At 41.1% G+C, this 16,598-nt stretch overlaps 1 pseudogene; it reads right to left on the bottom strand.

The window, feature by feature from the left end:
• LOC144510451 (large ribosomal subunit protein eL19 pseudogene) overlaps positions 1 to 8,590 on the bottom strand; it is a 47,437-nt pseudogene extending 38,847 nt beyond the window's left edge.
• Between the last annotated feature and the right edge of the window lie 8,008 nt (positions 8,591 to 16,598).

The following is a 16,598-nucleotide window of genomic DNA, read 5'->3' as shown; positions in this document are numbered from 1 at the left end:
CTAAGCAGGTGTATCTCGGGGTGGTCCCGTAAGTCAGTGTAATGGTGAATATAAGGCACCACATATGCCAAATAACACGATCCTGTCCAATTCCAGGGAAGCCACGGATAGGCATTGTTTCCACAGACAAAATAGGTACCATTATATGCAGTCATCGCGCTTATATAAGCGGAGGAGAGGTTAACCGGGACAGTGGCTATGGGGCACTGGATTGTGACCTGTATCATGGCCTCAGTGTTATCAGTGATATCAATCTGCTGTATACAGTAGGCCAACAGGTATGGTTCCATTTCTTATCAGGCAGATAGCTCCCCTTTGTTGATTTTTCACAATGAAGTAGGGTGGGGAATCTGATCTGTCGTAGCTGGGCTGGTAATTCTTCTTAAAGGACGATAAAGTGCACCCTCCGCCCCCTAGCCTTGAAACAACATCACTGTTGCTGATACCCTGCATAGTGGTACCCAACGGGGTTTTAAATGTCAGTTGCCTTGTCCCTTTCTGGGTTCCATTCTGATTTAAAACCCATTCAATTACTTCTGGAGCTGATAAAGGGATAGGAAATAAGGGAATTCCTCCCTTTCCTCCATGCATGGGAATGTGTGAACAGACCCAACACTTGCTCAGATTCGATTGTGATGCATACAGATAAGACATATACACAAAGGTGTTCGTACAATAGACAGAGTCATCGTTACAGAGTTGATCACTGTGCTTCATCCCTAACTCCTCATAATTCAATTTATATTCTCCTGCTATGGCTAACAGTCCATACGCCGGCATCTCCACATCATGGCTAACAGGGCCAGGGTCGTGAGCATGAGCATGAGAAGCATTTTATCACTTACTAATATCCTGCGCGACCGTTATACAATGATCCAAAGGCTATATCGCCCACGCGCGACACCGTAAATCCGCAAACCCGTTCAGCTTGCTTGGACGTCAGTCGTTGTTTGTTTATATCTGCAATTGGAGTATATCACATATTTTTCCAATTAATTTCAGCATATTCAACTGAGTATATACAGGCACAGATATCTCCACTAATTATAACTTCATACGGCTCATTTCATTTTTGTACAAGCCCTGATTTGTTAGGTAATATTTTTACTAGGACATCCCACTGTTGGGACGGTCAGGGAGCATTTCAAGCTCTTTCTGCACCTCTTATTTCTTGATTGTCTTTTACCGATTTATGCATCCCTTTTAGTTGGGTGCTTAGTTCCAAAACATATCTCCTGATTTTATCTTTTAGTGGACCTACATCGGTCCCACCTGTTATGATGCTTTTTGCTAATTGCATCGTCTGTCCTATCATTAGCCCATAAGGGGTTAATCCGGTCGTTCGGTTTGTAGCAACCCTTAATCTCATTTAGTATGGTGGGCAATACCTTCATCCATGTTTTTTTCCCCCGGTTGTCTGTATGGCTTTCACCAGTGCAAAGTATTTTTGCCCAATGTAATTAATTGTGCTGTGCTTTAAGTTAATTTAAGCTAATTTGGCCTCATCAGCTTGGAATTCTGAGTCCAACTTAGAAACTTAGCTGCATTCTCTGATAGTACAATGTAAGGTAAACAAACTTTCTCATGGCCAAGTTGTTGATGTAGCTGGAGACTGCTTTTATGTAATAATAATATCTAATTTAGTTATGCTTTAGAAACAGATGTTTTGTTTTGTTCAATCTCAGCGCTGGTTTTTGGCTGTTCTCTCTCTCTCTCCTTCTTTCTCTAAAATAACCGTTATTTCGAAAGCAATGCTTAAAGAAAGGCATATTTACTTCAGATCAGTCGAGTTTATTCTGAAGAAATAAACAGACCCTTCAGTTGGCTTGGTGCGAATCACACAACACTTTTCACTGGCTGCAGCTGGCTAATTCTATCAAAAGATATCACTTTTCTCATTTAAATCACATACCATACAACTCCGATCTTTGTATGATGTATTCTTACATTATATCGAATTTGATCATTTGTTTGTCCACATTTGAAAGTGCAATGTTTAAGCAGAAATGGTTCTTCTATAGACAGATTGTCTCATAAGGTAAACACCAGTGTTTCGTGGTCTCAGATGCCAATTGAATGCTGCCATATACAGCTCTTTAAAAACACAGATAACCGAATAAGCAGTTTGTTGTGTGCAGTCGAATGCTGCAAGATTTTTGAGTCTGGCTGCAAAGCCAGTCTCCAACTCTTTTTCTCTCTCTCTTAAGTAATCCGGTTTCACTTCCTGTCATGTTAATATTAATTGTGCAAGCTATTACAAATTATGGCAAAGAATGGTTACATGTTTGGAATAACTAGCCTTTTTTTTCACAGACTTATGTTTTTATCAATACACAATATATTTTATATCGGGTATCTCAAAACCCTCTTAATTTAATTTTTAAATTAATCTGTTTCCATTTTTAAACTGAGCTCCAGATCAGAATTCCTTCATTTTCAGAACGATAACAAGCACAATACATATAACAATAACAAGAGTTACTTGATGAGAAATGTTTTGGTTTGCTTCCTAGCTGGCTAGGTTTTAAGCTTTGCAGTGTTCTTATATTTGGAAAACCTTGAACAACAGATGGCACAATTCCAACGGCAGTATATAATTTTAACTAGTTACACTATCAGAGCTATCATCAATGTTAGATGATTTAAATGATATAATTTGTTGCATGTTATCGGAACATCACACAAGTCTTGAATTTCATATCGGTAACTAACTGGCAACACAAGTTCCAATAATTCATGGTGTTCAATGGTTGGCATCAAATGCAAATTAAAAATACTCAAGGACAACATCTTTATTTGTATTAACAACTGAGATTTTAATTGATTAATGTCCTGCTGTAAATTGGGGTAATCAGAACTATGATTCATTGATTTGATAAGACATTAAACTGACTCAGAGACAGTATATTCACCTCATTCATTTGTTCCTGCTTTTCTATTTTTCACAAAATTACTTATTATTATTTTTTCTCACTTCTCAACTACACTCTTATAATTTCAACTTCAAGACAAGGAAAGAGCACATGGTCCTTCCAAGGTTTAACTCCTTTCTCAACATTAAAATGAACAACAACAAAACATTCACGCAATCACGTTGTTAAACAACAGATACACACAGATACACATGGAAGCTTCCAACATTTATTCAGACTTAGCATCTTAAACTGGGATGGAAGTAAAACATTTAAGAATACAGACCGTTGATTAACAGTCACTTTTATGCTGCTGCCTTCCAAGCTGTAATTCAACTCAAAACAGAAGTAAATTCAAGAAATCTTATCACTTTAATCTTTAACCGTTTGTAACAAATACTTCCCCAGCATTTTCTTATCTCATTTATTCCACTGAATTATTTCCCTCATCTCTAATTATATTGATTTGTCAATTTGGTATTATAGGCGGGCATTCCCTTTTAGCCCGTCTGTCATTTAATAGTTTCATGGTTGATCCATGTAACACATTTTAATTAGAATGCATTATGGCAGTATAATAATTCCCAGTATGACACACACACTCCCATTCTACCTTATGTAACTCCCTTCTCTGTTAAATTTTGACTATATCTTAAAATTACTGCAAGTCTTATAACTCAGAGGAATATAAACAAGTGATTAATCATTATTTCAAATATGCAGGAATAATTCTTTCTATTTATCTTTTCAACTTCAGTTCTATCAAGAATACATTTTCAAATTTAACAAAAGCCTGATCCAAATAATCCATTTATTTTATCACTTTTAAATATCCCTACTAAATTAATTATTTTTACACAGGCAGATGCAAGATTGAATCTACTGTGTGCTTAAATGGTTAACTCTCCTTACGACTCTTCAGATGTAATCTAATGCTATTATTCCCACATTCCCCAAATCTCTGTCCAATGCATTATCGTAAACTTTACTGGGGAACGTAATTTATTAAACTCGCATTGATCTGCTATACCCCATTCCACCACATGAGGCTCTCGATCGCAATTACATCTTACACCTCTCTCTCTCGAGTGAGAGAGAAATTTACAGCCTGCTTGTTTTCTTTTAACCCTTTATTCCCCTTTTTAGTCTTATCATGCTTCAAACTAACCAAGTTAGCCTGATTTGAGTGGTCCCTTCTGTCTTTGCAGCGGCACTGGCGCTGGTGTCTGTCTTATTCATCGGGGCAATGACAGCTACCTTAGATGTCTGGTGATTATCTACACTGGGTCAATTCCACCACTCCTGTTCATTCGTATCGGGATTTTGGAACAACATTGGCAAGCCAGATACCTCTTTATCTTTCCTTTGATTCTCACATTCACTGATCCCTCTTAATTGTTTTATTGTGGTAATTCTGCTCCAATAAGTGGGAGCATTCCCTAATACTCTCTGAATCTCTGTTTTACACTGGGTGATGGGTTTATAATTTTACTTTTGGCCGCGCACCAGTTCCCCTCCGGGTTACTGGTGCTGAGTTGTATTCTAGCACTTCCCACTCCTCTGGAGGAGTGGTTGGTCCCTGTGCGGACTCATTAGGAGGTAGAGGAACATTTTCCCCTCTCTATTGTTTTTCTTCAAAGACTTGGTTTTGTTTCTCCAATTCTCTTATTCTGAATTCTAACTCTCTAATCTTTTCTTTATCTTGCTCAATAAGTCCAGCTAACTGATGCATTAATACTCCTATCTTCTTTGCCTCATTTCTCTTTTCTTTATATATCCACGTTTTCTGCTACTCTAAGGTCTGAGACGTATCCCAGCCATCCTTCTCTACTGTTTGCACTAAAATTTTCCTGTTTAATTTGTAGGTATGGTTTCTCATCTGGTCCACCTCTAATTCCAGATGCCCATTCCACTAATTCATCATAAGTCTGGGTATTGAGAACTCCCATTTTAAGGATTTTTTGGTGAGCTGGCGACAGCCCGTCTTTAAATGCTTGTAAAAAGGCTTTACCTGTTCGGGCAGTTTTGGGTACTCCCCAACATTCTTGGTATATTCTAAAGAGTCGCTCCCCAAATTCGGAGGCTCTTTCACCCCTTTGTTGTTTAACATTTTAATTTTTTCTTTGACATCAGCCCATTTCTTACCCGAGACTGAAACCTGTTCAATTAATCTGACCAATTGATGAACTAAGAGAACTCCAGTTTTCTTAGTTTTGTTTTTCTTTTCCTTTTCCAACCATTTTCATTGTTGGTCTAGTGGGTGGTCTAAATCCCATCCCCCTTTTATCATCTGTTTTATTAGTCTGTCCCTCTTAATCATAAATTCATTTATTAGGGACCCGGGGGTCCCCACTGTCTTTGTCCCGCCGTAACACTGATAAGTTTATACTCACCACCTGGAGTGACTTATTCTCCTTTCTCGCTCTCCCTCTCCCAGGTCGCTCTTATCGGAGTCCGGTGATACCTGTAAGGGGAGATCAGATCCCTCCGTACCACCGCATATACTATATATTTGTTTAAGCTGGCTTCTCCTCAGAAGGCTTTTCCTTCTAACTCTTACACATGAAGGCTTTTCCTTCAAACTCCGGCGATCACTCAGACAGTCTCTATCTCACTCACGTTTGAACATCACACACTCTTACCACAGATGATTACCCACTGCATTTTGACCCACTCTATTTAAAGTTCGATAATCTATTCCGGTGTCCCGGTCGTGGCCATTCAACCGGACTGTAAACAGATTATCCCGGACGAGCCCCCAATTGTTGTAGGTAAAAAAAAACCTCTGACACTATTAGTGGATCAAAGTGCAGGTTTATTTTCACAATTGTGGGCCCCCAGCCTTCTCATCGAACACAAGTAAGAACAGAGTTTATATATGTCCCGGGCCCCGCCCTCATTACATTGCAATTCTCTAAGATGTCTGTCATTGTTCATGGTGAGATTCTTGTTGTATCAGCAGTATCTTCCTCTGCATAGTTTGTTCGATCTCCAAGGCCACGATTGTTCGTCATTTATATCCTTGAAACAACATCACAGGTTTTGCACAAACAAGTTAACTAATATACATACAGGTTTGTATAATACTTTATATCAGGATAAGATGAATAACGTATGATGAATATATATATGTGAATCTATGGTTATACGATCACAGAAGGCATACATGTCAACTCCATCGTGTTAAACAAAGGTACATAAAAATGGAGACTGTTTAGCTTATTTCGAGCTGGGTTAATCGCATTTCTTAATAACAAATGGAGACAGCAAGAATAGCTGTTCCTCTTATCTGGCACAGACATGAAAAACACCGAACTCTGACGAAAACATGAACTCTGCAGTGATCTCAACAAAATCAACAAGGTGCCTCCTGGGCATGGGCACTTTGCCCCTTGGGCAGTGCCAGGGGGCACAGGCAGACACTGCCAGGGTGCCATGCCCAAGCGGCACCACCCCCACGCCACCTGACCCCCTTCGGGGCCCCTGATTGCCCCCCTTCACTCTGACGGGGTCTCCCACTTGTTCCCCTAATGTGGGGAGCTACTCTAAACCCTGCTGAGTGAAATATTCCTGGCAGGGTGGGAGATGCTATCGGGCCCGGCACAGAACTTGCCGGGCCCGATAATGACATTTAAAATCGATTAAAAACACATTTAAAACATTAAAATCGCTTACCTCTCTTCCCACCGGTTTCCAGTGGGGTCCCGACTGCACCTGTTTTCTGGCTCTGAGAGACGCGCATGCGTAGGGAATGCATGCGCGAATCCCGCGAAATGGCCGACATACGCGTCTACCGAACCGACCCATCAGAAAATTTGTGGGTCGCGATGGGAGAATCGCCCCCATGACCTTTCTTCAATGATGCTCACGTCTGGAACACTTTCTGAGTCAGTATCTCTCTCTATTTTGAGAATGGTTTTATGAAGACATACATGCAACTGCAGGATTTACATGAGAGCCTCACCTACCCTCTCTCTGACACAAGAGGTGGCAAGCATACTCTGACAGTTAACCCTCCTTGTCTGGGTTTATATACCTGGAATTACCACACAGTATTCCTGCAATCTGAGTGGCTTGAGGCTGTCAACAATTCTCACATTTGAATTCCACTTGTTCTGTGCCTTTGGGTGCTTGCTTTTAAACTCATTGGTCTGATTCAAAAGCCTGTTTTGGTTAGGTCGGAACACTGACTGCTAGGCTTTGATACAATTGTTGCAAAGACCTGCTTCTGCAGCCTGCGCTCTGCAAATTAAAAATCTACTCATAAAGATACCTGTATTTTTTAAAGAGACAATGCTATATGATTTCTTCTTTTGGTTTTAGCATTTCTTTTCACTATTTTCATTTGTCAAACACCACATTTTTAACCTTACATATGCAATTTCACAACACCTCGCCCCGAAGAAAAAAATGAACCATCATCATCAAAAGATGGCTTCATTTTTTTTTCTTGAAAGACGTTTCTTCATTTTGTCTCAACTTTCATCATTTTAAGCCAATTCATGAATAACAAAAAAAATTACAGAAGTACAAAATGTTGTCTTTTTTTGGTGGATCTTGCATCAACACAGCTTGTGTCTTCAACAGTTTCATTATAGTCTGATACAGAATCACATTTTTACAAGGTTTCACCAGTGGGTCAACCTCAAAGCTGACGACACTCTGTTTCATTTTAACCTCTTGGTCATCCTTTTGCACCAAATTTTGCGGGAGGATGAACTCTCGCTGTGATCCTGTCATCTTAGTGAGGATTAGTCAGGTGGATGTTCTCTTGAGTGATCAGACTTACTTGCTCTGGCTGGGTTAAATGGGCCTTCTTAAAATGTAAACCCATTGGTTTGATGAATCTTTCATTTTTAGGAGGTTTCTGAGTGAATCCATCTCTGACACAGCAAACTTTAGTAACCATTCCCAGCCAAATTTTCTTCTTCCGTTTACCTGTGCGGATGATTTTCGGGATTTCAGTTTCTCCCAGGGCACGAACTTTTGGCAAAGGTACTTCCTTCTTGGCCTGCCAATATTCTGCACGGTGTTTACGAGTTTCCTTGCTCCTGCGAGCTTCAGCCTGGTCAGCCAGTAGCTTCTTGCGAGCCTTGGTTGCCATTCACCTGAGGAAGGAGCAGTGCTCTGAAAGCTTGTGATTCCAAATAAACCTGTTGGACTTTAACCTGGTGTTGTGAGACTTCTTACTGTGCCCAGACCAGTCCAACGCCGACATCTCCACATCTTGGTTGCCTTTAGTTTGTGAATTTTCTCCATCAAGATATGCTTATTCTTGAAAACATTATCCTTAATCATCAGATAGAGGCTATGTTACACTTGGTGATTGATCTTCTTCGACTACTTGTATCTGCGAAGCAGACCTCTCAGAATTCTCATTCTCCTCATTTAGGCTAGTTTCTCCTGCATGCGGGTATTATCTGTACTCTTTCTCTTACTGATGCTCTTATGTCGGCCCTTCCTGCATGCAAGGGTGTTCTTCCTGCATCGAGCACGCAAGTGTACAATCACAGGCTTGCGGATAATCAGACAATCTTTAATTAATTTTCTGATCTGTTGACGGGAATTGATATTGGCAATCTCATTCATTTCATTGGGATCCAGCCAGACCTTCTTCTTGCCACAGCGCAAAACGCTGAAAGTCAGCCTCTTCTGAAGCCTGAGCCTACTCATGGCTGCTTTTCGATGGAAAGGTACTTGCTAGAACCCACGAAGTACGTTCACCTTGGTGATGTATGTGGCTTGTCCAACTTTTTCCACACAATCTTTCAACCTTGGGATTGGATAGGAATCCAATTTTGTCACTGCATTGACCTTCTGACAATTCATGCAGAATTGTTGAGTACCATCAGGTTTAGGGACCAACATGACTGGCGAACTACATTCACTTTGACTCGGATCAACTTCCTTTTGTACTTGCTCTGCTTTGAGAGGATTAAGCCGATAAGCATGTTGTTTTATTGCAACAGCATTCTCTACGTCAATCTCGTACTCTGGCATCTGTCCTCCTCACTTTATTCCTACATAGGTCCTCATCTCTGTTTAACAGGTCTTTCAGTTCAGTTCTCTGTTCTTGGGACGGATAACTTACTACCTGATTCCTGTTTTCAAGGACTTCTGCATTGTTCAATTTATTTTGAGGCACATCAAAATCCACATCCTTGGGATTTGATTCGTCACTCTCCGGTACCCTTTTCCAGTCATAATATTGTTTGAGTATGTTCACATGACATACCCTATAAATCTTTTCCCTATCGGACATTTTTACCAGATAGTTTATCTGATATAATTTTTTTTCAATTTTATAGGGACCACTAAATCTCATTTTCAAAGGATCTCCTATAATTGGTAAGAGCACCAATACTTTATCCCAAGGGGAAAATATCCAAATGGTAAATTTCTTATCAGCTTCTTGCTTCATTAGGTGCTGTGTCACCTTCAAATGCTGTTTAGCTAATTCATCTTTCAGAATTAAACACTTCTGTCTGATCCTTTACCTGATCAGGTTTTTCTTTTACCATTTCATCAAACATAGTGTCAGCTAACTGAACCTCACCTCCTTCATCTTTCCTTTGTGCTCTCCCTTCCTGTTTTAACTCACGGCTGTGGGATTTTGTCACTACACAGTCTGACACATTTCCAGGGCATTTTTCTTTTAATTCCTCAGTTCCCTGGTTGCCTTTTGGCTTTCCTACTACCATGGGCATCACTCCCACTTGTGATCCAGCTATATCATTTCCCAGAATAAATTGTACTCCTGTAACAGCCACATTTTCTATCCCACTATTACTTCCCCAGACTGGATTGGACTTTCTAGTCTTATTTTACACAGGGGAATACTGCTCCTCTCTCCATTTATTCCACAGATTACCCTTCTCTTGGGCAGTATTTCAGAAGGCGTGCAAATATTTTCATCTCCTACCATTAGAGACATATTAGCTCCTGTATCTCTCAATATTTTCACTTCTTTACCTACTTCCCCTGTTCTGCCTGAATAAACCTTACCCACACAAGTGAAGTCTTTGAAAAGATTAGGTTCTATTCATTATCCAGCCTGTGCCTAGGCTCTGCACTCTCCTTCATCTCCTCAACTTCTTTCGGGATTTCTTTCACTACCTTAACTAGTCCCACTAGTTGATCCTCTTTTTCGCATACTTTTTCTCAGAGCCTTTCTTAAGCCACCAGCACTGTGTCTTTGTGTGTTCCCTCTTAACACTTGAGGTTTTTCACCACTTTTTCACCCTGTCTTTTTTTACAGGTGGTAAACTAGTCCGAGTGTTATCTACTTTTGGTTTTTCATGGAAGGATCTCTCCCTCCCTCAATCTCTATCCTTCATGGAATAAGATTGCTGACGGAAGCCAAATTTTAATTTATGCAGTAAAGCGTATTCATCCGCCATCTCTGCAGCTCTTCTCGCTAACTGAACCCTCTGCTCCTCAACATAAGTTCTTATCATGTCTGGAAATGAGTTTTTGAACTCCTCCAGCAGAATTATATTTCTTTCACTCTCTCAAAATCGATAAAGGTCTGACCTGGTTCCTTTCATACATTCCTGAACCTATGTACTATTTACATTTGTCAAACGCCACATTTTTAACCTTACATATGCAACTTCACAACACTTGTTTGTGACTCCTGAGGTCCTGCACCAAATAAACAGGGCTGTGGCTCATCCTCATGGGGACTGCCTCGATCTGCTTTTCTCATGTCTTTCTGCTCAATAGTGACATAATCTTCAGCCAGTGCCACTCATTCAGACCATAACACAAGCACTGACCAAACTAAGTGTACCTGTGCTGGTGTACTTGAATGGTGTGTGATGCTGGGTCTGTGACTTCTTATTGTGCAAGAATCCCAGTAATACTGCAAGGGCACCAGCATGTTCTCCCTCCACAACTGGTCCTGTGGGAGACAGAAGAAGATCATGAGGGCTTGCCTTTGATAGCTGATGAGTCTACAGGGCTAAGGCTTTACACTTAAGCTGAAGTTTTGATGCGCTGTTGCATGGGTTGAAGTGTACTCCATCCTTTTAATCTACAGTTAGCTACCTGTCCATCCTCTCCTACAGATATTCCCATCCCTCCATTGCCCACTTCCTCGTGAGGCACCATTATCATAACATGAAGTGCTGCCTTCTCCATTGCAACCAGAATGGCGAGTATGGATACTGTTGTGCACACCCACTCCCCACCATTTTTTATCCTTCTCTTACAAGGGCAAAAGAGACAGGGAGAGAGAGAAAACGTTGCTGCCCTCTCATGTTTTCCAGCAGCTCTATTAAATAAGAGGCTGCACTTACCAATGCTGCCAGCTCCTCAATAGTGCTCGGGCTTTGAGGATCAATGATTACCCTGGCTCACATTTCTCCCATGTTCTGGAGCACCATGCACCCTCAGGCTGCTGACTGATGTGATTGCTGAGGCCTCTGCCTTGCCTCCTTTTCACTTCTGCCTGCCATTGCATTGGAAAATGACTGCAGCAGTAATGGAAGCTGTCATATCTTTAAATTGGTCCCATATTTTTAGCCTCCTGCCTCTTTTCTGCTTCAGGACTTTGTTCAGCCAGGTCCCATAGTAAATGATCTATAGGTAATAAGTTATAGCTGGCAAATGCCCTACTTCTGAAACATAATTAAAAATCTGAAGTCAAATGGATTCCACTTAGTCAAACATGTCTCATTAGAACTCTGCTGTCATGCTTTCCTGGTCTGGAAATTTTATTACTTAGCACAGAATTTACAGCTGGCTTTGCTTCTAACAAAGAAATTAGATCAAATGCAGTCTGTTTTTCCAGTATAAATGATGGGAAATAAATCTTTTGTGCAAAAGAAATTTCAGATTTTATTTAGCTGGCTTTGGGTACAAACTGGTTGAAATGACCATTTAAAAAATAATGTTTAAGCTCAAGGGATTTGTTTTAATACTACCTTATAATATTTTTAATCAGAAGATATTATTTCATAAGTTTTGTTCGTTCACAGATGTTGTTTTGCTATTTTATGAATCGTAAGTTTAAGAAATGGTGTTGCTCACGTGTAATTGAAGGGCTTATCGTATGAAGAAAGGTTGAACAGGTTGGGACTACTCATTTGAGTTTTGAAGAATGAGTGGTAATCTTACTGAAACAGGAAAAAGATACAAAAGTCTGAGGTCACGTACCAACCGACTCAAGATCGGCTTCTTCCTTGCTGCCGTCAGACTTTTGAATGGACCTACCTTGCATTAAGTTGATCTTTCTCTACACCCTAGCTATGACTGTAACATTACATTCTGCACTGTTTCATTTCCTTCTCTATGAACGGTATGCCTTGTCTCTATAGTGCGCAAGAGACAATACTTTTTATTATGCTAATGCATATGACAATAATAAATCAAATCAAATCAAATCAAATCAGATCAAAACATAAGAACCTGGGGGAACTTACACCAGGAGGCTGTTTTCTCTTATGGGGGAGACTAAGATCTGGTGACACAGTTTAAGAATAAGACCCCCATTGTCACGATGGTTTCCCTTTGGATTCACCCCTTACCTCCGAGAAACCAGGAAGAAAGACTGGAAGATCCCACGTGAATGGCCAGAAAATTCTGGCTTTTACTTACCAATTAAATACCATTTACTTACCATATGCAAAACATGCTGAAAATACGGATGACACTAATTAAGACTAGATAGCCTAACACCTCCTGCTTCTCAATTGTAAATTCTTCTAGTGCAGCACTCATCTCCTTTTCCACCTCGGCCTAGATAGCGTCTTTTTCTTCTGTAAAGGAAGATGCAATGTACTCATATAGTACCTCCAGTATCTGTCCTGCCTCCACGTGCCAGTCCCCTTTTTTATTCTTAAATATGCCCTACTCTCTCTTTTACCATCCTTTTATTATTTATGTGCTTATAGATGATCTTGGCATTCCCTTTCATTTTAGCTGACGTCTTTTCATGCTCTCTCCTTGCTTTTATCAGTCATTTCACTTCCCCTCTGGTCCATCTATTTTCAACTTGATTCTCCATTGTATTTTCTGACATCTTTCGACAAAGTCTCACATAACAGACTACTATGTAAAGTTAAAGCACATGTGTTTGCAGGTAATGTCTTGAGATGGATAGAAAGCTGGTTAGCAGATAGGAGGCAAAGAGTTGTCATAAATGAGTCTTTTTCTGATTGGCAGCCAGTGACTAGTGGCGTTCTGCAGGGATCTGTGCTAGGACCCAACTGCTCACATTATATATTAATGATTTGGAAGAGGGAACTGAATGTATTATCTCTAAATTTGCAGATGATACAAAGTTGGGCGGGAGGGTGAGCTGTGAGGAGGATGCAGAGATGCTTCAGCGTGACTTGGACAGGCTGAGTGTGTGAGTATATGCATGGCAGATGCAGTATAATATGGATGAATGTGAAGTTATCAATTTTGGTAGCAATAATAGGAAGACAGATTATTACTTGAATGGGTGTAAATTGAGAGAGGTGTATACCAAGTGAGACCTTGGTGTCCTCATACATCAGTCGCTGAAAGTAAGTGCACAGGTACAGCAGGCAGTAAAAAAGACAAATGTTATGTTGGCCTTTATAGCGAGTGGATTTGAGTACAGGGATAGGAATGCTTTGCTGCAATTGGTGGAGCCACACCTAGAGTATTGTGTGCAATTTTGGCGTTCTTATCTAAGGAAGAATGTCCTTGCTGTGGGAAGTCAACCGTTTTATCTTTTATGATTTTTATAACATTTTCTAACATTTTCTACAATGTATTTGTACTAACATCTTCTCACGGGATAAATCATGCAGAAGTTTCACTTATGCTGAGGTTTAATGTTACAACATGCTGGGACATGCTGATTACACTCACAGTGCTATGATCAGCAAACCTTGGCAGAGATCACTAACTCATGGGCAGTGCATGATCAGAGATCAGCCACTTTTGCAAATGTGTTTAATTAACCAATGAATGTAAATAGGCGTTCTCTGAAGTAATGTATAATAAAGACTGTGTAAGAGAGAACAGAAGGAGAGTGGTAACATCATGTAAGACAGAGAAGAAACTCCTAATAAACTTGTACGTTTGTACCAGACCATGAGGTGTCAGCAAATTCTTGAACCGAACAATTCTGGCATAGTCGGGCAGGATCACTGATTGGATTTTCACTTGAGGAGCACCAATGGACCCATTGACACCAAGATGTAAGAACCCTTCTTAACAAAGTTCTTCTCTGTTATGCGACTCTAAGTCGGCTGCTTGCGTGATTCCTGGTCTAGACGTTTTGGCTCGAGGTACCCATTGAATGCACTCCTCATCTAAAGATTAGCTCACTGTCATTTTTTGACCCCAACTGCTCGAGACCCCACTAGTATCCGGAGTTGAAGATGGCAGAAAAGGTAGTAAAAGTCATTTACCTACTACAGAGAAGGGTGGTATTGCCCGTCCGAATGTAACAGAGCAAGGGATGATGCGAGAATTAAAAGAGTTTGTAGGACAGTGATTTGATTTACAGAAAATGTTGATCGAAATTGAACAAAAGTACGGAGCCTCCAAAGGACAATGGACCTTGGTTGCTTTCTGTTAACACAACGCTATTTTACTCCAGTCTGTTTTCCTTGGCGCATGCGCCATGCACCACAATCAGATCTGGTTCCATTCCCCCATCAAGGGAAAAGCCATGAGATTACCCAGCAAGGACCACATTCGCTGGTCCCTTGCTGTGATGAGTCAACTCAGACAATGAAATGGAACTATCGGACATGCAGAGTTGGACCGAAAGGTTAAGGGGCTCCAGGATCAATTAGCCACAGTTGTACTTCTTTGCAGGAGGAGAAACTGAAACGTCAGAAACCTGCAGACGAGATTGTGGTCCTGAAGCACAGTAAGCCTCCATCAGTACTCATTCCCAGAATATACCCTATTCTGGGCAAATAGAACAACAAATACGGACAAGACAGCTAACAGAAGTCTTTGGAGGAGATGAGTCTTCTTTGGAGGAGGAGGACTCTGAGAATGAGGAAGAGGAAGTGACCTTTTTCCCCTGAAATATAACAGGGTGAAGATTGAGTCTGAAAGAACAACAGACGGAGGTGGGGTCAGTCGTACTCACAACAAATATGGTAACATGGCCCAGAAAAGATTGATAAATGGACTAAAGAAGTACCTCACCCTAAGAAAAGTGGAGCAAAGATGTGGGATGCTTTGAAGCACCTAAAAGGAATTTATGGGTTTCATCTGTTGGACGGTGTACAGATATTATCCTTTATGGTTCCAGAGAGGCAAAGTGGAATGTTAATTACTATTGTCTTGGCAGGACTAGGTGATGATAGACAAAACCTTGATGGGGGGAATGGAACCAGATCTGATTGTGGTGCATGGCGCACGCGCCAAGGAAAACAGACTGGAGTAAAATAGCGTCGTGTTAACAGAAAGCAAGTGAAGAAGTATCTGGTTATGAAAAACGGTTCAGGGCAACTTGGCTCGAGCACTTGGGCATTTGGGAAGTAACAGCGGAAAACATAACTACAAGTAAGTTGATGCCATTAAAGTCAGTGTTTGTGGCTGGCCTGAAGCCAGAGTTACTTAAAACACTGAAGGTTAGCAAACTTGAGTGGGAAGAAAGAGGCACCAACTATACTTAACTGGTTACATACATTAGTCAACTAGAATGGAATATGACTATAAATGTTAGATGCATGCAAGTGACAGTGCGTTCGTCCAATGACAGATACCTAGGTTGGTGACATAATTAATGAAAAGAAGGCCAGTAGGTGAAAACATGTCGAGCATGGGGACGGGACCGAGGAAGGCAGAACGGGAATCCCAAGAAGAATGCTGAAGGCGAACCAGACAGATTAGCAGTTTAAGCAGTTCACTGCCCGACAGCAGGAAGCAGCCCTGCAAGTGGCAAAAAGCGAATAGATCCTACCCTCGCTTTACTGCTGTTGGCTCTCTTGCAACAACAAGCCGATGGCCTTCATGCAAATGCGAGAGCAGGTGAAGAATCAGTGAATTGTTGATTGGACACCAGAGCAGAGTTAACACGTATACCCAGGAATTAGCTACCACAAGTTCCCTATCAGGTAATAAGATGTGGGCAAGGGGGGTGGGTGGGGGGGTCGAGTGAGAGAAGAATGCATATCTGTGAGACAGTTCCCCTGACATTACAGCTGGGACCACACAGAATTGAGATGCCCGTGTGGGTGGGACCGGTTACCCAGGCCCTCCTGGGACATGCCTACCCAGGTCGACCCATCTTTATGTTTCTCAAAGGAGAAGGTCACCTGGAATGTCAGGCTCCTGGAGAAAGACGAACTGAGGGAACACCTGATTTGGGCTAAGGACAAGAATGATTGTGGACTGTTACAAATTGACCCAGTAACCTTTACTGAGACCCCTCTGCCCTGCACTTGGCAGTATCCCATTAGTCAGATATCTATAGATAGGTTCCTGCCCATCGTGAACCAGTTGGTGGAAAGGGGAATATTGATTAAGACTCATAATGTGTCCAACAGTCCTGTTTGGCTGGTGAAGAAAATGAATGGAACCTGGACGTTGATGCTAATCAACAAGTGCATCAACCTTGGTAGCCAATCCTTTGACCATCTTTAACGCCCTATCACCGGAGCACAAGTGGTTTTCAGTAATCAACATGAAAAATGGTTTTTGGTCTGAAACCTTAGCACCTGAGGTTCAGCCTTGGTTTGTTTT

This window comes from Mustelus asterias, chromosome 23, assembly GCF_964213995.1.
Source record: "Mustelus asterias chromosome 23, sMusAst1.hap1.1, whole genome shotgun sequence".
Lineage (NCBI taxonomy): Eukaryota > Metazoa > Chordata > Chondrichthyes > Carcharhiniformes > Triakidae > Mustelus > Mustelus asterias.
Note: the sequence above shows the minus strand (reverse complement) of the source record. Positions and strands in the feature narration are given on the sequence as shown.